We start from the raw sequence: 7,431 nt of genomic DNA, 5'->3' as shown, positions 1-7,431 counted from the left end.
TATATATAAACAAGTCTTATGCCTAGCAACCATCACCACTCATGAGGAGCACATCCTTCTGGCTTTGCTAAAGGGGCAGGGAATGTGTCACATCATCTCTTCCATGGCCATGCAAGACTTGTCACTTTGAGACCTCAGAATCTCAAGACTGGCCAGGGAGGCACCGTTTCTTTCAGCTGCCTACCATTACAGATATAGACTCTGGGCTACCTTTCCAGCAACATGCCTGCTTATTTGTTACTATGATTCTGTCTGTGATGATTATGGACTAAAGTTCTTAATGATAAGTCAAACCCAATTAAATCCTTTCCTTTATAAGAGTTTCTGTGATAATGATGTTTCTTCATAGCAATAGCACAATGATTAAGACACAATGTGAAAAAAAAGTTAAATAACCAAAACCCAATGGGAAAAGATTTTGATTTGATGTGGCTTATATGTCTGTATAATTCACATAGTATTAGTATATTTCATTAAAGGAACTTTGAAAAGGAGCATCGGTTTACACATTTTGGATTCTATTTCTGTGCTTAACAAATGCCCTTACTAATCATTTGTTACATAAAGATCCAGACAAGTTTAAACACTGGGCTTGGACTCTCACTCTCATATATTTCAAAAGGGTCCAGTGAGAGGAGTCAAAAGAGATTTCCCGAAAGTCATTATCAGTACAACAAGCTAATAGTGCTAATAGCTGGCATAAGGAAACACAACAGTGATAATGCAGGCACTACAGCATTCAGCATCTTGGTTAGCATTGAAATTCCATGCAGCATGTTAGACTCACTGTGCTACCACTATGGGGAGAGGATAGCGTATTTATCCATCACCTGGCAACATCTTGCTTCTTTGTAATTGTCCTGGTTGCCTTGTCATTTAAAGATTTCAGCCTTAAGGGAAAAAAAACACAGTGAAAAATGTTTATAAGAACTCAAAATTTGCAAAGATTTGAGTTTCCAATAATATAGTTCTGGTGCAGGCAATGCTGGTAACAGTTAAGAATAACCAATAAACATGACAATGCATGAAGCAATCATTGAACATTTGTACATTTCCTGATCCCTGTCGTTCTGGCACAGACAACCTGCATTGCTAAGGCTATTCTTGAATTTCCTTCAATAGTTTACAAAGCTTAGTCTCTCAAAATGACAGCAAGCAATAAGATGCTACACAACGTTTTTCTTCCACAATTTAAGTGGAACATTTTTAAATGTTAAAAAAAAAATCTAAACTCATAAATGATATAAACCAGCAGTTTTAATTGCTTTGGCAGAATATAAAATGAAACCTATAAAACGGCCTTATATGGTCAACATTTATGATGAGGAAGCTCAAGAATGGCAGGGCTATTTACATATGCTCTTAGAGAAGACATTGAATTACATGGAACACATTTATGATTCTAATTAAATCAGAAACTCCTTTTAACAGTAAAATGTCAGGTAGAAAATGCAAGAGGGTGCTAACAATAGGTCAACACAGACACGAAGGGACCTACCAAAAAAATTTCAAATTACATAGGCTTGGACATAGGGTCTTAAAACACATGTTGTGGGTTACAAAGCCACAAGTAATATAGAGTCAGTTTCATTTAGAATAAACATTGTAGGGTGCATTGCAAGGTTCTCTGTTTCAAAAAACTCTAGTACCAAAATTTGGTACTAGAGTATGTTTAATGGAATCTTCCGTATAAAGATGAGAAAACAAAACCTCCTAAAATTTTCAATTACATCAGTATATTTGTTTAGTAAACACTTATTGCAAAGTGGGAAAACCTCTGCTACAGGCTGTAGTTGTATCTACAGACACACTATAATGTCTACTGTGTCTCAGGCATTTGGTTGGTGAATACTAGGGCTCATTTTTTTATATTCCTAGTGACTTGTCTAATAATTATAAAATGTGTTTAGATCCTGTTCACAGGGGTATAATAAATGGTTCTTAGGAAACTAAATATATTGTGCTGGGCCGGTGGCTTAGCGCTTAAGAAACTAAATATATCCAGAGAAAACTGTCTCTGGACTTTTACCATTCCAACCTTTCCAAAACATTGAATTACTAATCCATCAGTCATTCAAATTATAATTAGCTAATTCTCATTAACACATCAATATTCCCTGAAAAGCTGAAATACTCAGTGAATGTTTACTAATATGACTCAAATTAAGTAAACTGTCTTGGTATGCTTTGTGTTGTTACATTTATACAATGTGGTAATTTATAAAGAACAGATATTAATTTACTCCTACTTCAAGATCAGATGCAGGCACATGGTTTTGTCTAGGATGCAGGAGAGAGTAGACTGGCTAGATGAGGCATGGAGCCTACTTTAGGAAAGCCTTTATCTCCTCAAGGAACAGAAGCTCATGATTGACAAGTTCGTGCAAGCACATTTCCTGATACAACATGTTGCCAACACCTGAATTGCGGAGGAACATAAATATTTAAATCATAAATTGAGGCATAACTTTTAAAAATATTTTTCAAAGATCCAGACAATCACACCCAGCCCAGGATGCATAGCATAACATATTCTTTAGTGGATAGATAGATAATTGACCGTTCAAAGAAGAAACTGCTGTGTGTGATAAATAATTTTACTGAAGCATTGTTTGATTAATTTATATTTCTGACATTTTACCTTAAGTTAAATAAGCCTCCCTGATGTGACTCACTTCTGTGTCAAGAAGATCAAAAAGATTTCTATGTTTGCTTCTCTTTCTGTAGGCTTCTCTATTAATGTAACAAGGACATGTAAGACTCTTAGCCCTATATCCATAAGTACATGTTTCTCAAACTACAAATCCTGACATCTAATTAGGTTAAATGTCTACCTTGTCATTCTTGAACAGAAGAGGGATTTGTATACACAAACTAAATTTTATGTTCCATTTCTGCCATTAGTATAATTGGGAAAACAAAAATCTCTTAACAGATGTTCTGAGGTCACACACCAGGTGTCCACATCGTTACTTGGATTTATATCACACATTTCTATTTATTTCTCTTCCTTTCCAGTATACTTCTTTGAGCTTATTTCTCCTGTCTCTTTCCTGGTCTTTTATACTTGATTCTTAAGACCACTGGAATAAGAATGCCGCCCCCCCCCCATCTTCCTTCTGAGCCCAGCGGAAGCCACTAAGAGCTCCAGACTGCTCTCCACACCTCAGGAAGTCAGGAGCACCTCAGGATCACAGGTGAGTGGAACACAATATCAACTCCAAGAATCTCGGATATCTTCTGCACACAGGAACAGGGATGGAGGAACCCAGCCTGATCAGAGACTGGGATCCATTCAGGTAGGGGCCAGCACTACCATCTTCTGCATGATCCCAGCCAAGGGTATTTAGGACACCGGAGGACTCTCCACGCCACAGGACCCCTAGCACACCTAGAACCTCCTTATCATCTTCGAGCAGGTGAGAGATAGAAGCAACAGAGCTTCTTGGTCAGGGTCCCCTCAGGCATTTATCCTCAGCCAGGAAGCAGAGCTGAGACCCATACCCCTGGGCACATTCCCTGCCAGAGGAAAGTCGGCCTACAGGAAGGGTTCTGACCCCAGAACTCAGGAGGTGGATCAGAGCTCCAAACTGCTGGACACCTGCCTTGCAAGAGGAGAGCTTGCCTGCAGAGAGTGCTCTGACCACTGGAACTCAGGTGAGAGTTGGACTCACAGGAGTGCTGGCAGAGGCTAACAGAATCACAGGAGGAACATGCTCCAACCAGAGACAGCATGATCATTAACACCAGAGAATTCCAGATGGTGAAAGGCAAACTTAAGAATCTTACTAACAGAAACCAAGAACACTGGGCATCATCAAAACCCTGTACACCCACCACAAGTCATGGATACCCCAGCACACCGAAAAGCAAGACAAGGATTTAAAATAATATCTCAGGATGGTAGTAAAATATTTAAAGAAGGGCATTAATAACTCACTTAATGAAATACAGGAAAACAGTGCTAAAGAGGTAGAAGCCCTTAAAGAGGAAACACAAAAATACCTCAAGGAATTACAGGAAAATGCTGCTAAACAGGTAGAAGTCCTTAAAGAACTACAGGCAAACACTGATAAACAGATAGAAGAAACACAAAAATCCCTTAAAGAATTACAGGAAAACACAACCAAACAGGCGATGGAACTGAACCAAACCATCCAAGATCTAAAAATGGAAGTAGAAACAATGAAGAAAACCCAAAGAGAGAGAACTCTGGAGATAGAAACCCTAGGAAAGAAATCAGGAAACATATATATGAACATCAGAAGCAGAATATAAGAGATGGAAGAGAGAATCTCAGGTATACAAGATTCCATAGGAAACATGGACTCAAATATCAAAGAAAATGCAAAATGCAAAAAGATCCTAACTCAGAACATCCAGGAAATCCAGGACAAAATGAGAAGACCAAAGCTTAGGATAATAGGAGTAGATGAGAATTATTTTCAACTTAAAGGGCCAGCAAATATCTTCAACAAAAATATAGAAGAAAACTTCCCAAATCTAAAGAAAGAGATGACCATGAACATACAAGAAGCCTACAGAACTCCAAATGGTCTGGACCAGAAAAGAAATTCCTCCTGACACATAATAATCAGAACAACAAATGTACTAAATAAAGACAGAATATTAAAAGCAGTAAGGGAAAAAGGTCAAGTAACATATAAAGGCAGGCCTATTAGAATTACTCCAGATTTCTCACCAGAGATTATGAAAGCCAGAAGATCATGGAGAGATGTTATACAGACACTAAGAGAACACAAATGCCAGCCAAGGCTACTATACCCAGCCAAACTCTCAATTACCATATATGGAGAAACCAAAGTATTTCATGACAAAACCAAATTCACACAATATCTTTCCATGAATCCAGCCCTTGAAAGGATAATAAAGGGAAAACACCAACTAAAAGATGGAAACTACACCCTAGAAAAAGCAAGAAAGTAATCCTTTAACATGCAAAACTAAAAGAAGACAACCACAGGAACAGATTCCTAACTTTAACAACAAAAATAGCAGGAAACAACAATTACTTTTCTTTGACTTCTTTTATCATCAATGGACTCAATTCCCCAATAAAAAGACATAGAGTAACAGACTGGCTACACAAACAGGACCCAACATTTTGCTGCTTCCAGGAAATCTAACTCAGGGATAAAGACAGACACTGCCTCAGAGTAAAAGGCTGGAAAGCAATTTTCCAAGCAAACAGTCTGAAGAAACAAGCTGGAGTAGCCATTCTAATATTGCATAGAGTCGACTTCCAACTCAAAGTTATCAAAAAAGACAAGGAGGGACACTTCATACTCATCAAAGGTAAAATCTACCAAGATGATCTCTCAATTCAACATATCTATGCTCCAAATGCAGGACAGCCACATTCATTAAAGAAACTTTAATAAATCTCAAAGCACACATTGCACCTCACAAATAATAGGGGGAGACTTCAACACCCCACTCTCACCAATGGACAGATCCTGGAAACAGAAAATAAACAGAGACACATGGACACTAACAGAAGTTATGAAACAAATGGATTTAACAGATATCTACAGAACATTTTATCCTAAAACAAAAGGATATACCTTCTTCTAGGCACCGCATTGTACCTCCTCCAGTACTGACAATATAATTGGTCACAAAATAGGACTCATCAGATACAAAAATATTGAAATTATCCCATGCATTCCACCAGATCACTACAAAGTAAGTCTGATCTTCAATAACAACATAAATAATAGAAAGCCAATATTCACGTGGAAGCTGAACAACACTCTACTCAATGATACCATGGATAAGGAAGAAATAAAGAAAGAAATTCAAGACATATTTGAGTTTAATAAAAATGAAGCCCAAAATTATGAGACACAATGAAGGCAGTCCTAAGAGGAAAACGCATAGCCCTGAGTGCCTCCAAAAAGAAACCAGAGAGAGCATACACTATCAGTTTGACAGCACACTTAGAAGCTCTAGAATGAAAGGAAGTAAATTCACCAAGAGGAGTAGATGGCAGGAAATAATCAAATTTAGTGCAGAAATCAACCAAGTGGAAAGAAAAGAACTATACAAAGAATCACCCAAACCAGGAGCTGGTTCTTTGAGAAAATCAACAAGATAGATAAGCCCTTAGCTAGACTGACAAGAGAGCACAAGGACAGTATCCTAATTAATATAATCAGAAATGAAAAAGGAGACATAACAACAAATCCTGAGGAAATCCAAAACATCATCAGATTCTACTGCAAAAGGCTATAATCAACAAAACTGGAAAACCTGGGATGAAATGGACAACTTCCTAGACAGATACCAGGTAACAATATTAAATCAGTATCAGATTAACAATTTTAACAGTCCCATTTCCCCTAAAGAAATAGAAGCAGTCATCAATAGTCTCCCAACCAAAAAATGCCCAGGACCAGAAAGGTTTAGTGCAGAGTTCTATCAGACCTTCAAAGAAGACCTAATTCCAACTCACCTCATACTATTCCACAAAATAGAAACAGAAGGTACTCTGCAAAATTCATTCTATGAAGCCACAAATACTCTGATACCTAAACCACTCAATGATCCAAGAAAGAAAGAGAACTTCATACAAATTTACTTTATGAATATTGATGCAAAAATACTCAATAAAATCATCGCAAACTGAATCTAAGAACACAGCAAAATGATCATCCATCAAGTCCAAGTAGGCTTCATCCCAGGGATGCAAGGATGGTTTAATATATGGAAATCCATCAACTTAATCCTCTATATAAACAAACTCAAAGACAAAAATCACCTGATCATCTTGTTAGATGTGGAGAAAGCATTTGACAAATGCTACCACCCCTTCATGAGAAAAGTCATGGAAAGATCAGGAATTCAAGGCCCATATCTAAACATAATAAAAGCAATATACAGCAAATCAGTCGCCAACAACAAAGTAAATGGAGAGAAGCTGGAAGCAATCCCACTAAAATTAGGGACTAGACAAGGCTGCCCACTTTCTCCCTACCCATTCAGTATAGTACTTGAAGTCCTAGCCAGAGTAATTCCACAACATAAGGAGATCAAGGGGATACAAATTGGAAGGGAAGATGTCAAAATATCACTATTTGCAGATGATATGATAGTATATATGTGACCCTAAAAATTCCACCAATGAACTCCTAAACCTGATAAACAGCTTCAACGCAGTAGCTGGATAAAAAATTTAACTAAAACAAATCAGTGGCCTTTCTCTACACAAAGGATAAACAGAATGAGAAAGATTTTAGGAAAACAACACCCTTCACAATAGTCATAAGTAATATAAAATTCCTTGGTGTGACTGTAACTAAGGAAGTGAAAGATCTGCATGGTAAGACCTTCAAGTCTCTGAAGAAGAAATTGAAGAAGATCTCAGAAGATGGAAAGATCTCCCATGCTCATGGATTCTCAGGATTAATA

This window comes from Mus caroli, chromosome 3, assembly GCF_900094665.2.
Source record: "Mus caroli chromosome 3, CAROLI_EIJ_v1.1, whole genome shotgun sequence".
Taxonomy (NCBI): Eukaryota; Metazoa; Chordata; class Mammalia; order Rodentia; family Muridae; genus Mus; species Mus caroli.
Note: the sequence above shows the minus strand (reverse complement) of the source record.